Here is a 16,024-nt window from a genome sequence, read left to right as displayed (position 1 = left end):
TCTTATTTGTATTAATTAACATATTATATTATTAGAGATTTGTTTTAATTATATTATTAAATATTCAATATGTATTTTTGGTCATTTTACATGTTTATCAGCTAGTTTTGCTAAACATAATTTATTTATCAACTAGCTTATCAGATATCAATTAACTTATCAACTAATAGTTAGTTTATGAGCCATCAGTTAACTTATCAACCATGATCTAGCTTATGAATAGTTAGCTTTTCAATTAATTTGCCAAACATAGCCTAATTACCGAATACATATAAACCAAAGGATTATTATGCGAAATATCATGTGAGAGGAAGAGTTAAAGTGAGAAGCGTAAGAATGAACGTGGACCCCTAATCATCTTTAATCTCAAACCCATACATAAATTGTGTTTGATACATAAATTGATTTAGTACATCTCATCTTACCATTCTTGTATCAACTCCTCTTATTTTTCATCGGAATCCATGTGGATTAATCAATACTACCTTATAAACTAAATTATCAAAAGTCTTAAAAAAAATTTAATGCACAAAGTACTATACATTTATACACAAAGTCTTAAAAGTCTTAAAAACAACTCGTAATGTATTAAGTACTACTACTTTAGGCATTCAGTCTTAAAATCTCTTAATCTACAATTAAAAATAACATATAGTACAAGTTACCAATGCACGTTATTACCTTTTCTTTTCATGTTCCCAAGATGCTTTTGACATCTTTCACTCATGTCTTCACCCTCTCATACCTCCATGTCTTCTCCCCATCCCCCAAGGTGAGATTCAAACAGATATTCACCATTAAAAGTTCTCTCATTCAATTGCTTTAGAACTTTCGGTCTCGCTCTCGATCTCTTGATTCTTTGCTCATATTGTAAATCAAATACATTTGTAAAGTCGTTTAAATATGTTGAATTTTAAATATATTGGATTTTAAACTGTTATACAATTTTTTTATCGGTAGACTGTAATTGGAACCATAACTCTTATTTATTCAAATTGTATTAATATGTAAATACCAAGTGTAACTTATATCATCGTTAAATCTTCTCTAATAAAATCAGTAAAACTTCAAAATTGTTAAAATTCACGGCTCCTACTTGCATGGGTACACAACTAGTAATTTAATTATATATATACATATATATATAGATATATATATATATATATATATAGGGTTGGATTCACGTGAGACCAAAGGTTTTTCGTGAGACTCTTAAGACCAATTTATGTTCATTGATCTACTTTATAAGCTAATGATCTAATGGTCTAAAGTTGCACGATGCCAATTTTGTGATTATTGAGAAGTCTCGTGGCAATTTTGTGATTATGAATATTCAAAGTGTAGATCTAATCCAAGGATCACAAAAAACCATTGGTCTCACATTATCCAAGTATATATATATATATAGGGGCTGGTTCAAATGCTAACCAAGATTATCGTGTTAACTTTGTTAACCGATCTTGGCCATTAATTTGAATAATAAACGGTTGTGATTTAATGATATTTAAAAATTAATTATTAAATTAATATTTTCAATTAACATATGTGAACAAAATATCAAAGGGTATTTAGGTAAAAAATAATCTATCTTTGATACACGAGTTGTCAGACATATGAACAACTTGTGTATATCCTCAAAACACATCAAACAAAAAAGATTAGACATATGAACAACATTTGAACCGTATGAACATCTTCTCGTATATTCAGGAGCCAACTCTGTTGTATGTACATGAACACCTACGAAGCTTGTGTTCACATGAATCACATATACTGTTCATATTCATGTGATGTGATTGTGCATATGTATCGATATGAACATCTATTGCCTTTGATATGTGTTCATTTAAACGAATTCACATGGCATACTAATCACTTACCAATAGGAACACTTTGATCATTTTCTTCATCATCGGAATTCGAATTGCGAATGTAATCGTAGACGATTTTGTCATTTCCATTGTTGTCAATCTGTTTTACAATAGGATTATCCATATTACTCGGACGATACGGAAATCTTTTACACTTACGAAAACAATATCATTATATGTAGAACATCATTTGTAAACTATGATCATGAACACGTATGAAAATAAAATTCAATATTACATCATGATCAATTAGTAAGATCTTTAAGATTTGTAACTCTCAATTAATTATTAGGGAGTTACATAAATGTCAAATTACCTAATTACCCTTGTATTTAATATATGAGTTACATTTGAACATAAATAAAAGATGGAATATGATTGGTTAAGTTTGGTTAGTATAGTTAACACAAATTTCTTGGTTAGTATATATATATATAGGGGCTGGTTCAAATACTAACCAAAATTATCGTGTTAACTTTGTTAACCGATCTTGGTCGTGGATTTGAACATCCAACGGTTGTCATTTATTGAGACTAACAATTTAATTATTTAATTACAATATTAATAAAAAATTAGGTTCACAATGGTTCAGAGGGTATAATTGTAAAAACTGAATGATCTTAATGTATCATATTTTGTCAGCCTATTCTGTAACTTCCAATCAATAAAGAAACCGTCGATTTCATCGATCAAAATCTTCAATCAGTAGCTAAAAATTAGGTTCATAATCTTCATCAAAGCAATGGAGGATTTGGAAGGATTACCAGGAGACGACATCCAGAACAGAGGTATGTTCGCAAGAATTAGGGCTTTTCATCTTTGATCACTACTTGTAAACCGTTTAAATCTTTCTCAACTTCTACTTCAGCAAGGAGAAAGAGCGAGCGTATAATGAAGAAGTACTCATTTTCGAACTTCAAGAATACAATAGACAACCCAGAAGATGTCGATGAAGAACAAGAAACCATAAGGTCTAGTGGTAGACGAGTTACTCAGCATGAAAGAATAGAAGGGAAACAACATTCAACGGCAACAAGTGAAATCGAAAAAGGTAAAATAAGTATAAAGGCTTTATTTGTTAAACTTGAAGTTCTTAGTTCTATTGGTCATGTGATACAAAGATAAAAAATATCAATAAATAAAAAATATGTTCATGTCCTATTTTTTCAATTTTTTGCTTATAATGTGTAAGTTTTCATTGGGGATTAACATGCATGTAACATTTATATGCATTTAATGTTTAAAAAAATTGTTTTGTTCCTTACTGTTCACTGATTCGATCGGGGTTGATCCAATATATGTATCACACTTACTTGTTTACAGCTTTAATCATAACATGGTATTTTCATTGTGTGGTGATAACATGTGGAACTCCATTTAGTATTTCACATTGTATAATAAAAGCATGATTTGGTAATTTATTTCACATTGTTCATTCATGGATGTCGATGCAGATCAAGACACACCGATGTCTATTGATAGACGAATTACTGGAAAAGGGAAACAACCTTCAACTGTAGCGGAGAATGTTCAAAAAGGTTAAATAAATATGAAGGCTTTATTTGGTTAAAAGTTCAAGTTATTCGTTCAAGTTAAAAGTTCATATTATATGATACAAACTCGATGTCTTTGCAACAAATACAAATATGTTCATATTTTGATGTTCAATTTATTAATTGTAATGTGTTAGTATTTCAATCAGGATGAACATACATGTAACACTTATCTTCCCTTTGTTCACCAATATACTGATATGTACCTCAAGTGTTCAAACATGGGGTTCATTAAAATCGATGTATGTGTGAACCTAATGAGCATTTGAAAACATGTGTGTGAACCAAAATGGACATAGTGTGTGACCCAATTGAACAAATATGTGCACGGTTTCACACATATGTTGACGTTTTAGTGAACATATACGTGCACCATATGGATGTATATGTGAAACAAATCGAACACATATGTGCACAAGTGAACACATATGTCGACTTATGGACATATGTCCCTCTTTGTCCACTAATTTGGGTCGGGTTTGATGCTTTGTTTCTATCACACTACTTTATCACATTTGGTATCATAATATGTAACTTTATTATTTGGTTGGAAAAAGGGAAACAACAAACTAGTAGTTCACATTTGCATAATAAATAATGCTTTTGTAATTTATTAATAGTTTTCAAAGCATTTGTAAAGTAAACTTTCATTGCCTGTTCATGTATATGTTCCATTTCATCTCATCGTCTTCACAAGTAGCCGCATATGCCATTATTATTGGGGGGCATCGTCGATTTAGTTCTTTCATATACGGTTATGATACTAGTTGTTGACATTGTGTATAATAGGATTTTGAAATTTATTTAAATTTTCACATTATTAGGTTTACCAGTTAAGTGACACAAACACGGTTAAGTGACACACACGTATACATATGTGTCGAATGAGGATTCATTATTTCTCCGGGTTTTGTTTTCATACATTTGTTGCATTTTTGCATGCATTCTTGAAGGACATGTGTCCATAAGTCGACATATGTGTTCACTTGTGCACATATGTGTTCACATGTTCACACAAACATCTATGTGTTCACTCGTGCACATATGTGTTTGTAATTCATTCAGTATACATGTAACACTTATCTTCCATTTGTTCACCAACAACCTGATATGTCCCTCAAATGTTCACATAGGGGGTTTGTAGTAAATAGACGTATGTGTGAACATAATGGACGTTGTTATGTTTACCAATTTAGTGACACCTAGATGGGTAAGTGACACACACATATACATATGTGTCGAATGAGCATTCATTATTTGTTCGGGTTTTGTTTTCATACATATGTCACATTTTGCATGCATTATGTCCCTAAATATGATTCTGGTATTGTGAGATTATTTTATATGTCTTATTTCATATTTCATATGTATGTGCGACATATATTTCTGGCTGATAAGTCATTACTGGTTAGGTTACAACTATGTCACAATATTTAATAACAATGTACGCGTCGACAATATGTCAATCGTTCGAATACACATAATATTGAATGTAACATGTGATGAGTGCGTAGTTGCACCAAATTGAACATATTGTGGTTTTGTAAATGGACGTATGTGTCGACATGTCTTGCATTTTGGTAACATTTGGTATCAAGGAAAAAAAATACTTATGTTTTGTGATTATCTCATGCATCATATTACACAAGTATGATAATATATTTGCAACTCATAGGGATGATTGATGAATCGTTAGTGTTTTTATTATGGATGTTCATTTTTGATGATTGACAAACTTGTATGTGGTTGTAATATGTCAACATGATATATTGGTACTTGTGTCATGGTATGTTCGCATATGTGCACCAAGTGAGCGCATACCAATGTGGCAATTCGTAGATAGAAATTTAATGTTTGGATACATTGAACAAAGTATTATCACACTTAGCATATGTGTTAGCATATGACTACTTTCGAATACATACATAGTCTATATATGTATGCATGGCTGGAGCACATTTGTTGGTGATGCGTAAATATTTCATATGATATGAGTGTTGATGTTAGTAACCAAGTTTACGCTTCACACATGTCCAAAGTTATCCATGTTCTAACATTTATGTTTAACACGAAAATATTCCATTTAATATGAGTGTAGTTGTTAGTTATTGATATTTTCTACAATTGAACCCACAAGTTAACGTAATTTGATCACGCCTCGTTCGTTGTTTGACATCCTAAATGAAACTCACACTGTCGACGTAAATGTATTCAGATGTGATTTTCAATTGTTTAGGGTTGATGTGTCATATAATAAATGGTTGGATGCAATGTCATACATATGAATCAAGTTTTATTGGTCAGTGTGCATCATGTATGTATATGGTCTAAAATGTTAGATACCTTAGTTAAGCTAATGTTCAAGTGTGCTGCAAACTGACACTCGCCACAGTTAGTATATATCTGTTGCATCAGAGGGTGGCGTCCACCCTTTATGTAGATACAAGTGTGTACAAAATTAAGTAAGCGTATGTGATTTTCATGTTCTATTTGGTACACTCACACAGTAGACAGATGTGTGAACATATGGGTGGGTGTTAAATGTAGACGCACAAATCATTTTGTATTACCATATGTTACAAACTGTTCACATCTGTCCAGTCATTGTTCCATATAGCTGCACGCATGTAGATGACCACTTGTTCACATTAAGTCTAGACTTGTCTTCATATCTGATTCGAAATTTTGTTCGTACCTCCTGTTTTCATATGTGAAGTACGTGTGAACATGTCAGACAATGTAGGAATCATTCCACGTTTCGGTCACGATTTTGATTTAGTATCCACTATCTGATAACTGTTTTTATAATGGCTGTGTGTGTATATATATATATATATATACACATACAATTCTACTGTTACTTCATACCTGTTTCATATAGGGACTGTGTGTCAATATGTATACAACGCTACTGTAATCTCATAACTTTCATTTATATATTGGTGACTGTTTCATATGGGGAATGTTTATATATGTGCATAGATGCTACTACGATTTCATAACTGTTTTTATATGGGAGCTGTGTATCAATAATCATAGTTCATATCTTTAGCTTTCACGTAGTGTGTATATGTTCAGTTACTGATATCATGATATTATATGTAATAAATATGATTTGGTATCCATAGTTATGACATTCACACTAACGAAGATGAGATGTACAGGTTCATCATCATCAATGGTATTGATACTGACAAAGTCCAAGGTGATTGGGTCGTCAAAACAAGCAGGTATGTTTGATGCATGCTAATCGTATCAGTTAAACAAATATGACGACAACCAAGGAATCCTAACTTCACAGTGAAATGTTTTCTTTCTAACAACTACTCATCTATGTATTCAGCTCGGCTTCTTAAAACTGAAAGCATACAAATGGTAGATCCTTCAAGTAGAGAAGTTAACGATGGCACAATGGATCACCCAGTAGAGTACTTTACTGGTGTAGTAGATGCAGGTATGACCCTATACTCATGGTTCTATAATGTTACAACTCATAAACGTTTTACAAACAGACCTACTAACGATATAATGATCTATTGATTTATTTGTTTAATTGTCGTAGGGAAAATGTCCATGAACGCATTCATGTCTCGTGATAGTGATTTGCAAAGCCTTGACAAGGCCTGTGGTAAGGCAGTGTCAAGAGTAAATCGGAAGGATAAAGGCTTAGCAATTGGACACGAGAACGAAGGAATGGTTGCGCCGATTGATGCAAAGGATACATCCTCATGCATTAGAACTCGTACTTCCCTAAAGACATTACGAAATAGTAAAGTCCCTAACCGTCGCCCAACTGGCATCCGTCAAGGAAATGGGCTTTAAGTCGCTGTTGGATATGACGGTAGACGGTATCCCGGCAAAAATAGGGTTTTATGTCGTGGATAATCTAGATACAGTTGCCATGAGCATAAAGATGAATGATGTTGTAATACCTATAACAGTGAACTCGATACACGACGTGTTGGGCCTGCCCATGGGACGAGTAGACCTGAATTCAGCCGATCCATCACCATGCCTTGATGACATCATTACCGCATGGCGAAAACAATTCTCAAAGGACAGAATGAGGCCGAAGGATGTTATGGTTGTCATACACAAATCAGGTGACGTGGGGGCCATGTTCAAGTTAAGCTTCTTAGTGATAGTCATCAACACGCTTGTGGAGTGTAGCCGGGTTGGTGTTTGCAACCTGCGTTTTTTGTCCCGTATTCAGAGCTTGGATATGATTCCACAAATCAACTGGTGTAAGTACATTTTTTATTGTATTGCAACAAGTAAGAAGTGTTGGAATAGAGACAGCGTTATGTCTTTCTATGCAGGCCCCTTGACATGTTTGACTGTAAGTTACCTTTGTTAGTACACATTTCAATAAAAATTGGTGTAATATTAGCGTAAATATATAACTATTTTATTCATCCTTTGCATTTGTTGTATGTGCACTCTAGCAAATGTGAACACATCGAGATTGTGGACGATACACATCCTATGAGGGCGTGGACAATGGATCTGTTGCAAAAAAGGCAAGAGGTGGAGCTTAGATGTGGCAGACTTGGATACGCTGAAATGAAACGTATGTCCAACGTCGAGCATCGAGCATGCGACAAAAATGTTGAAGTGGCTATCGCATCCAAGAACGTGGCTGAAGCAAGTCGAAGTTATCAAGCGAAAGATGCGAGTAACACTAAGGAGGTAACTCATAAACTGATGTATCTGTTTTGAGTGAAATTCAAGTCCAAGCATTTGAATCCTTCATTGTTTTAACAATCTCTTTGAAGCCATGTCTGTTGGTCGGAAGACTTAAGGCTGTTCGGGAACACCTTCACACACAACACACTATATATACGTATGAGAGATATAGCGTATATCTATGTAAGGATCATGTTAGAAAAATTTATTTTCGTGATGAGGAAATGTGAAGACACCTTGATCCTGTGTGAGTGTTGCATTACAACCTTCACACAATATAAGGGTATTTTAACAAACCTTTATATATGTTGTTCAATACCATTTTTACATCATATGTAACATGATAAATGAAATATGTATATATGTTTGCGTCTATTGTGTTTCATCCTACTTCACATATATGTTTTAATACACATTGCATCTATTGTTTGTCTTATCATATTTTGTTTGTTTTTGGTAAAGAATGCATGAAGCTGACGCGTAAAAAAGTTGATGATCTTTATGTTGGAAGAGTGGAGGCGGAATTGATGCTGGATTCGTTCATTGAACGTTTCCATGGTGATGTTGATTTTGACGAATTCAAGAGCTGATTAGCAGGTTTGTTTAAAGGTAGCAAGTGGGATGCACCCCCAACTACGAGCCAGGTCCCTAACCTATTGTTGAGGTAACACCTCCTAAGCTGGCCACCATGACTGATCCAGATTTGCTATCGCCCTTATCTCAATTCTGGACAAGTCCTTCCGTGATTGCGGAGGTTGATAGGGCATCCAATGAGAAATCGATACAGGTTGCAAACGAAAGCAGGAGATTTACATGTTCTGCTCAAAAGGAGATGGTCGGGATAACGTCATTACAGGCAAAGGTGGAGAAAGTTGGGATCATACAGAGTAGAAGTAGTGATCGGTCTAAGATTCGGGAAAGTAAGATATGTAAGCGAGCGGGAAGCAGTGACAAAGCAATTGATTTATATGGAGGAATCGAGCCACCCTCATTTGATTTTGGGATAAGTCCAGCTAGTAAACAAGTTGTTGATTTGGGGGCTGCTTTGACTATATCATCAATGCAGGAGGGTGCGAGGCCGACGTTGTCGAAGAGGGATCCGAAGCTGAGTTTCAAGCTATGGACACCTTATGTTACGCGTGCTGTTACATTCGACGTAACAAGTGATGACCGTAAGTTACGTGATTGGATATTTAGGGGGATTGGCGGAATACTGTAAGTTGTAGCTTACCTATTCTTATTTCAGTTAATGTATTTTTATATGTAAATATCTGGGTTGTATGTTTTGAATTATTTAATGTTTGAATGTTAATATCCAGGGAACTTGTTTTCGTGACCACCTATGGAAGAACAATAACACGGCAGGCGTTGCAATCTCTTGCAACAAAGTCCTTGGTTTGCCGAGAGGTGTTTGACGGTTGGTCGACGATACTCAATAGAGATGAAAGACTACGGAGCAATGAATCGCCAAGGTGTTATTTCTTTTCGACGAACGTTTCGGTAACATCATTAAAAATACAACTTGTTGTCATACCAATATAGAACATCCATTTTTTCAATACAACTAATGGATTTGTTTTGTGTGCAGATGGATCCGACAATGAGGGACCAGACTTTCGATGTGCACCAAAGATATGAGACTTTCAAAAACAACATATCAAGTTGCATAAACAATAATAGGGAGCTCATTAGTATGTGCAACGTTCACATGGTACATATATAAAATTCGTTGGTAATATTATCGTAAAATAAAATAAAAATATATTGAAATTGTAACCCATAGCTTACGTATTTATAATTCCAGGTATTCATCCCGATTGTGGAAGAATGATTCTACTACATTGTTGTGTTTGATCTGAAACGGCCCTCAATCGTTATCATTGACTCCAAGGATCGGGATGGCAACGTTGATGATATATACGGGCCTATTACGGTAGTGTTGGTAAGTATTAAGTATTAGTCCTAGCATTCGACATGCTTCATGCGTACAATATTTATTTCGTGAAATTTATGATTTATTCAGCAAGACATGTTGATACTTCATCTTTCGAGAGAGGGCCACGATGCGGGGAAAGCTTATGCTGAGATGGATCAGGAGCGGATAAGGACAAGGTGGCAATCACATGAGAGTTCCGTTGATGCTGGTGTAATGATGATGCGACATATGGAGACGTACTTTGGAGCCGATGGAGGGAAATGGATTATGGGCTCTACAAAGAGAGTACAAAACAGAAAAGACAGCTGAAGGATCTTCGAGTTAAGTATTGCTCGAAAATCCTTCTTAGTGACGAAAACATCCGGAAGACAACAATCATAACGGATGTGGAAAGGTTCATTGCAATGGAGACGTCGTTAAATGCGAAGAAGACACGTGGGGCAACACGAATCGGTCAGGGGAAGGGGTAAATTGCATATGTAGTTGGATATCTCAATGGTTTTTAAATCTTTAATATTTACCTTATTTATAGACGACAGTTGATGCTTTTGATAGTGCTTTCATTGTGATCGCTACGTTATGTACATGTTTTGGTGTTTTTTTTATATACCAAAATGTGAAACCCTTGTGAACATGGTCTAACCAGCTGTTGGTTTGAAATGGAATATTTTTTTGAATCTATGTTTATGTGTTTGTGTATTGAGGTACGACATTATGTAGCATATTGATCATGTTATGACTTGATGTTCAAAACACATGCCAATATGGTTTGCCTGTACACAAATGTATAAATGATTTATATTTGAATGAACCGAGCAGCTGATGTTTACATCCGGTGGTGAATGTGATATATCAACCATATTATATGATTTACAGTTTGAGATAATGCATATTATGATTTAGAATCCTGTTACTTCCTTGATTTTTGATTTCTCACTGAATCTGATGTTATTTAGGCTTCGATTTTTAAATTCTCAAACATGAACCTCTTTACTACTTCCACTCCTTATTTTCTAATTTACGAATCTGGTATCTATGCTTATATGAACTGCTTGTGCTTATACTATGCTTCAATAGACTGTTATTTTGTCTTCTATTATGCGTCTATCCTGTTTTATAACCTGTTATTTCTACTTCCATTTCTTATTCCTCATACACGAACCTGTCATCATGCTTCAATAAACTGTTGTTACCGCTTATGTTTCTGCTATTATGAAACTGTTATTTGCGATTATATGAACTGCATCTGATTCTGTACACCACATGCAAACTTCTATAAACTGCATCTGCTTCTATAAGGCATTTACTTCATATTAGGATGGACCAACGCCTATTTTTTAGCTGTTATTTGTTCTTGAAACATTGAAGTTATGAACTATCCTTGAACTGTTATTTTTGATTGAATTGGTTTGCTTGAGAAATGATACTGTATATGTTGAGTTACTGACATCATGATATTGATTTCCCTTGTTGCAGTTTTACCTGGTTACCTTGAACACGGAAGAACAGTTAACTCATGATCGACTTGTGCGGATGCAACTGGTATGGGTGTTTTTTGTCGTATTTAATATATGTATGAATGTGTTGATACTATGTTTTGTAACATTATTATGTACCTCCTGATAATTATATATATGCAAACCACGTATTTGATTGACATATTAGTTATGAATAGTTTAATACAGTTTCGTCACAAAAGTTGCCAAAAAACCCGTTTATATTCGACTATTCCAATAATTATCCTGTGGTAATTGTAGTATGCTACCATAGAACAATCTGGGATTACACATTCTGATTGATGGAAGCAGTAACACCTAGCCACTATATTGTCTTTTGTAGGACAACATTTGATTCATGAATTTGGTGGGTAGGATTGTGTCATCTGACTTTTGACAATGTGGATGCTGGTCAGGTGCGTTCCAAACTTCCTAGTTTATAATACATGAATTTACGTAGATGTGTATTATGGTATCGTAATAGATGGATACCAAAATTACGTATAGTGATCACGATTCTTCAAGATTTGACTTAGGGGTTGATGAGATTTATAATGCCCCTTATGATAACTTTATGCATGATACATCAAACTTGATATAAAAAAAATCTGCAAATGAGAACTTTATAATGTGAAATTTGTTTCTGTAATCCGTCGTTTTTACCTACTGGACATTCTATGATTGTGCCATATATGTAATCTTCGCATGCGGTGACTACTATGTGTTTGATATGGTAAATATCCTGACTTGTATCTTGGTTTCACATGTTGTCTCTGTGTGTTTGTTAGATGTTTAGAACACAACTAGTGACACCTTCTTGCATGTCGTATTCACTGTATGACGTGAATTGTTTTAAATATGAATCTGTTCATCTGGTAAGGGTTGATAACCTTTTGGCGATCATTGCAACTAGTCATATATCACGCCACCAAGAAGGTTAAAAGTAGAATGATGCCTACACAAGAGTATCATACTTTGATATATCAACAAAAAAACACCATAACATTTATGTAACGTAGCGATATCAATGAAGGCACTATAAAAAACATCAACTGCTATATCAAGCAAATGATAGAATTCAATTTTAATCTGTCTAACCAACTTTAATAATAAGATAAGAACCATCAAAAACCTTTAAGTTCCTAATAAGATAATATTTATAACGAAACAATAACAATGCTAACTACTTGATTTGTAACTAATCTATCAATTCTGAGCAATTACGTGAGTCATGACCACTATGTTGTCCACATGTATTTGTACTTATTCTTGTAGTAATCGGCATCCTTTACAAATTGTCCTCTACACTCTTTTGAAAAATGGCCAATTTTCCCGCATCTGAAGCAGCAAAGGTCATTTTTCCTTCCGTTTCTATCTTCTTTCTTGTCCTCCCTTCTGTCCTCTCTCTCTCTCTCTTCTCTTTCTTCTCTTCTCTTTCTTCTCTTCTGTCTTCCCTCTGATAGAATTTTGATKGYTTCTTCTCATGGTATGACTGATATTTCTCCTTCTTGAAGTCTCTTCGTTCATAGGGTCTCTTGATGAACTTCTTTTGGAACTGTCTTGAAATCAAGGCCAGAGACTTAGCAAAGGCTTTGATAACATCATCTGATTCAAATGACTCGTCTTCAGATTCCGATTCTACCACCATTGCTTTCTTTCCTTTCTTCTTATGATCTCTGGTGGAGGTCCTTGATTCTACCAGCCGTCTAGGTCCTGATTTGCTTGAAGGGACATTGATAGCTAAGTCCATTCATCGCCAAGACTTTTTAGGAACAAAATATTGTTTTCTTCCTTTGTTCTGGTGATATCATTTCGACGACATTGATTAATCAATGTATTAAAACGATCGTAAGTCTTCTGTATTGGTTCATCAGGAAGAGCTTTAAAGTTGGTGTATTCGTTGAGACATTGTGTTCTACGATTCTTCTTTGTTTTAGCTCCTCTTTCCAATTGGCTTGCAAGTTCATCCCACAATTCCTTTGCTGTGGAACATGCATCAAGGGATTGAAAAATTTCATTGGGAATGGCCATGATGATTAGTCGCTTGGCCTTCTTGTCAGTTTCCACACGCTCAATATCGTCTTCATCCCAGTTTTTCTCATCCTGGGACTCTTGGGACAAGAGTCTGTGGAACGTAAGGACCCTCCATTACAGATCGCAGGATGTTTCTGTCCATCCCTTCCAAGAAGTTTACCATCCTTATTCTCCATTGTGGATACTCTTCTCGTTGAAGAGTTGGAGGCTTGGTGAGGGAACCAACACTATATGTGGAATTCCAGTTGGCCATCAAGAATTTTTGAAGAGAGAAAAATTTACGTTTTTTTAGTGAAGATATTTCGTGAAAAACGTGAATTGAGAGATTTTGGATGATCGTTTGATTGGAAAAACAATCAGTTGGCTCAGATACCAATTGTTGATCCCAGATATCTCAATAACACTAATAATCAAGTTAAGAATAACCAAATTATAGTGATTTAATGAACAAAATGATGAACACTCAAGAACAATGTATGAACATTCAAAGAACATCTTGAGTGCCCATAATTTCACTTTATTCAATATTAAATGAAAACGTAAAAGCAACGTTGATTACAATAGGCCTAATCACCTATTTATACTAGTAGGCTAATTAGAAGATAACTATCTAGTGAGACTATTTAGCTAATCTTCTACTAACTGATAAAGTTTATYYAAAGTATGGATAAGCTATAAATCAAGATAAACTTGAAATCCAACTGTCGATTTGTTATCTCCAGCTGTCTTCCATGGGATGTTATTTCAACCTTATCTTCATATCTTCATCGTATGCGTCTGGTTGAACTGCTGAAGAAAACTCTAAGTGTTGTTGACCAGAGGGGTGATGAAGATGCTCTTTCCATCACATCTCTGGTCGATTCATCGACCCTCTAGTTGTTCTCCAGACTTAGTCAATTCTGCCTTAAGGTCTTCATCGGTCTTTCGGTTCTTCATCACTTATTGTTTTTCATTACTTTTACACTTATGAATTATGGGGTCTAACAAATTGCATACATCTCTGTGAACCAAGGATCACCCCCAGATTGTATTGGTTGATCATCTCATGCCAACGACTCTCGAACTCCGCAGATCCAATATGTATGTTTCATACGAGCTTGTTGATAACTTTATTAAACATAGGATTTTGATTTAGTGCGACACTGACCTGCGTGTATATGGCTACCACTAATGAAACAATAAAACATAAAAATCGTTTAAAAATGCATAGAACTACGTACATACTATTTACCTTTGAGGGCACTTTCTTCATAATGTACCACATACAGAGTCTGTGTTTGGCTTCCGTAAACACCATTGGAATAGCTTGCTTCATTGCAGAACATTGATCTATAATGACGAAAACTGGTTGCTTCTGATGACATTTTAGGAAAGCCTTTAGAACCCATGTAAAGTTCTCGATTGTCTCGCCACTGATTAGTGCGAATCCGACCACAATGGAAGCCTTGTGATTGTCAACTGCCAAAAAAGGCACGAAAATCATGGCATGCCTGCAACACATATTAGCGAATTAGTTGTATCTAGTCCTTCCCACGTCATGTGTCCATAAAAATAGAAACGCGTAATAATCTTTAAAAACTTTATTGCAATCTGGAATTTTACTTGTTTGTGCAAAACGTCTCGTCGAACGATATGACATCACCGAATTCTTTGTAGTTAATCCTAGCAACTTCTCTGCCCAGAAACTTGCGATCATCTCCTGTTCATTACACTTGTATTCGAAGAAATAACCTGGGACAATATCACGTCTATTTGATAGTTTATTGATCAACATCTTTGCATCCTTATTCCCAACACAAGCAACAGCATCCCTCTTAAAATTCTTGAAATCAATTGCTGAAACTCGAGTTTGCTCAAATCCCTCGTTCAATGCCGTTTGAATACGATGTGCCCTTCTAGTTCCGACTTTGTAACTGAAGCTGTTGAGTACAGTTTTGAAATCCGTATACTTCATCTGTCTATTCTTCCTAGAGAAACGACGATCGTTAATGTTGAACAACGCATAGTTATGTGCCTCAACAAACTCGTATATCTCGTAACAACCGCCATCCTTCGTCAATTGTATTTTTAAACATACATTACATCCACAACGTTTAAGGTTCGTATTGCGATATCTCCTCTCACCGGGCTAAATCTCCACATAATCAAATTGCCTTTTGTTTGGGTTTCCCTCCCTACTACACACAAACCATCTATTTTGAATGTCTCCGTGTTTGTTTGTTTTTTTTGCATGTATACGAACATCAAATCCGGCCTTGTCCGCGTAAGCTCTATACATCTTTTCAGCATCATTTAAAGATGCATATTGTGCGTTTGTCTTTGGCTTAATCGCGTCATCCACAATAGGGATAAAATATTTGCTTCCTTCTGAACTCTCGCCTATATCATAGTCAACTTCGGGATGTGAAGGGGTGAGATCATCAAATCCTGCTGGTAAAGATGTAGTTA

The sequence above is a fragment of the Cynara cardunculus genome (genome assembly GCF_001531365.2).
Source record: "Cynara cardunculus var. scolymus isolate 2C chromosome LG 1, CcrdV1, whole genome shotgun sequence".
Classification (NCBI taxonomy): Eukaryota; Viridiplantae; Streptophyta; class Magnoliopsida; order Asterales; family Asteraceae; genus Cynara; species Cynara cardunculus.
This window is presented reverse-complemented; position numbering follows the sequence as displayed.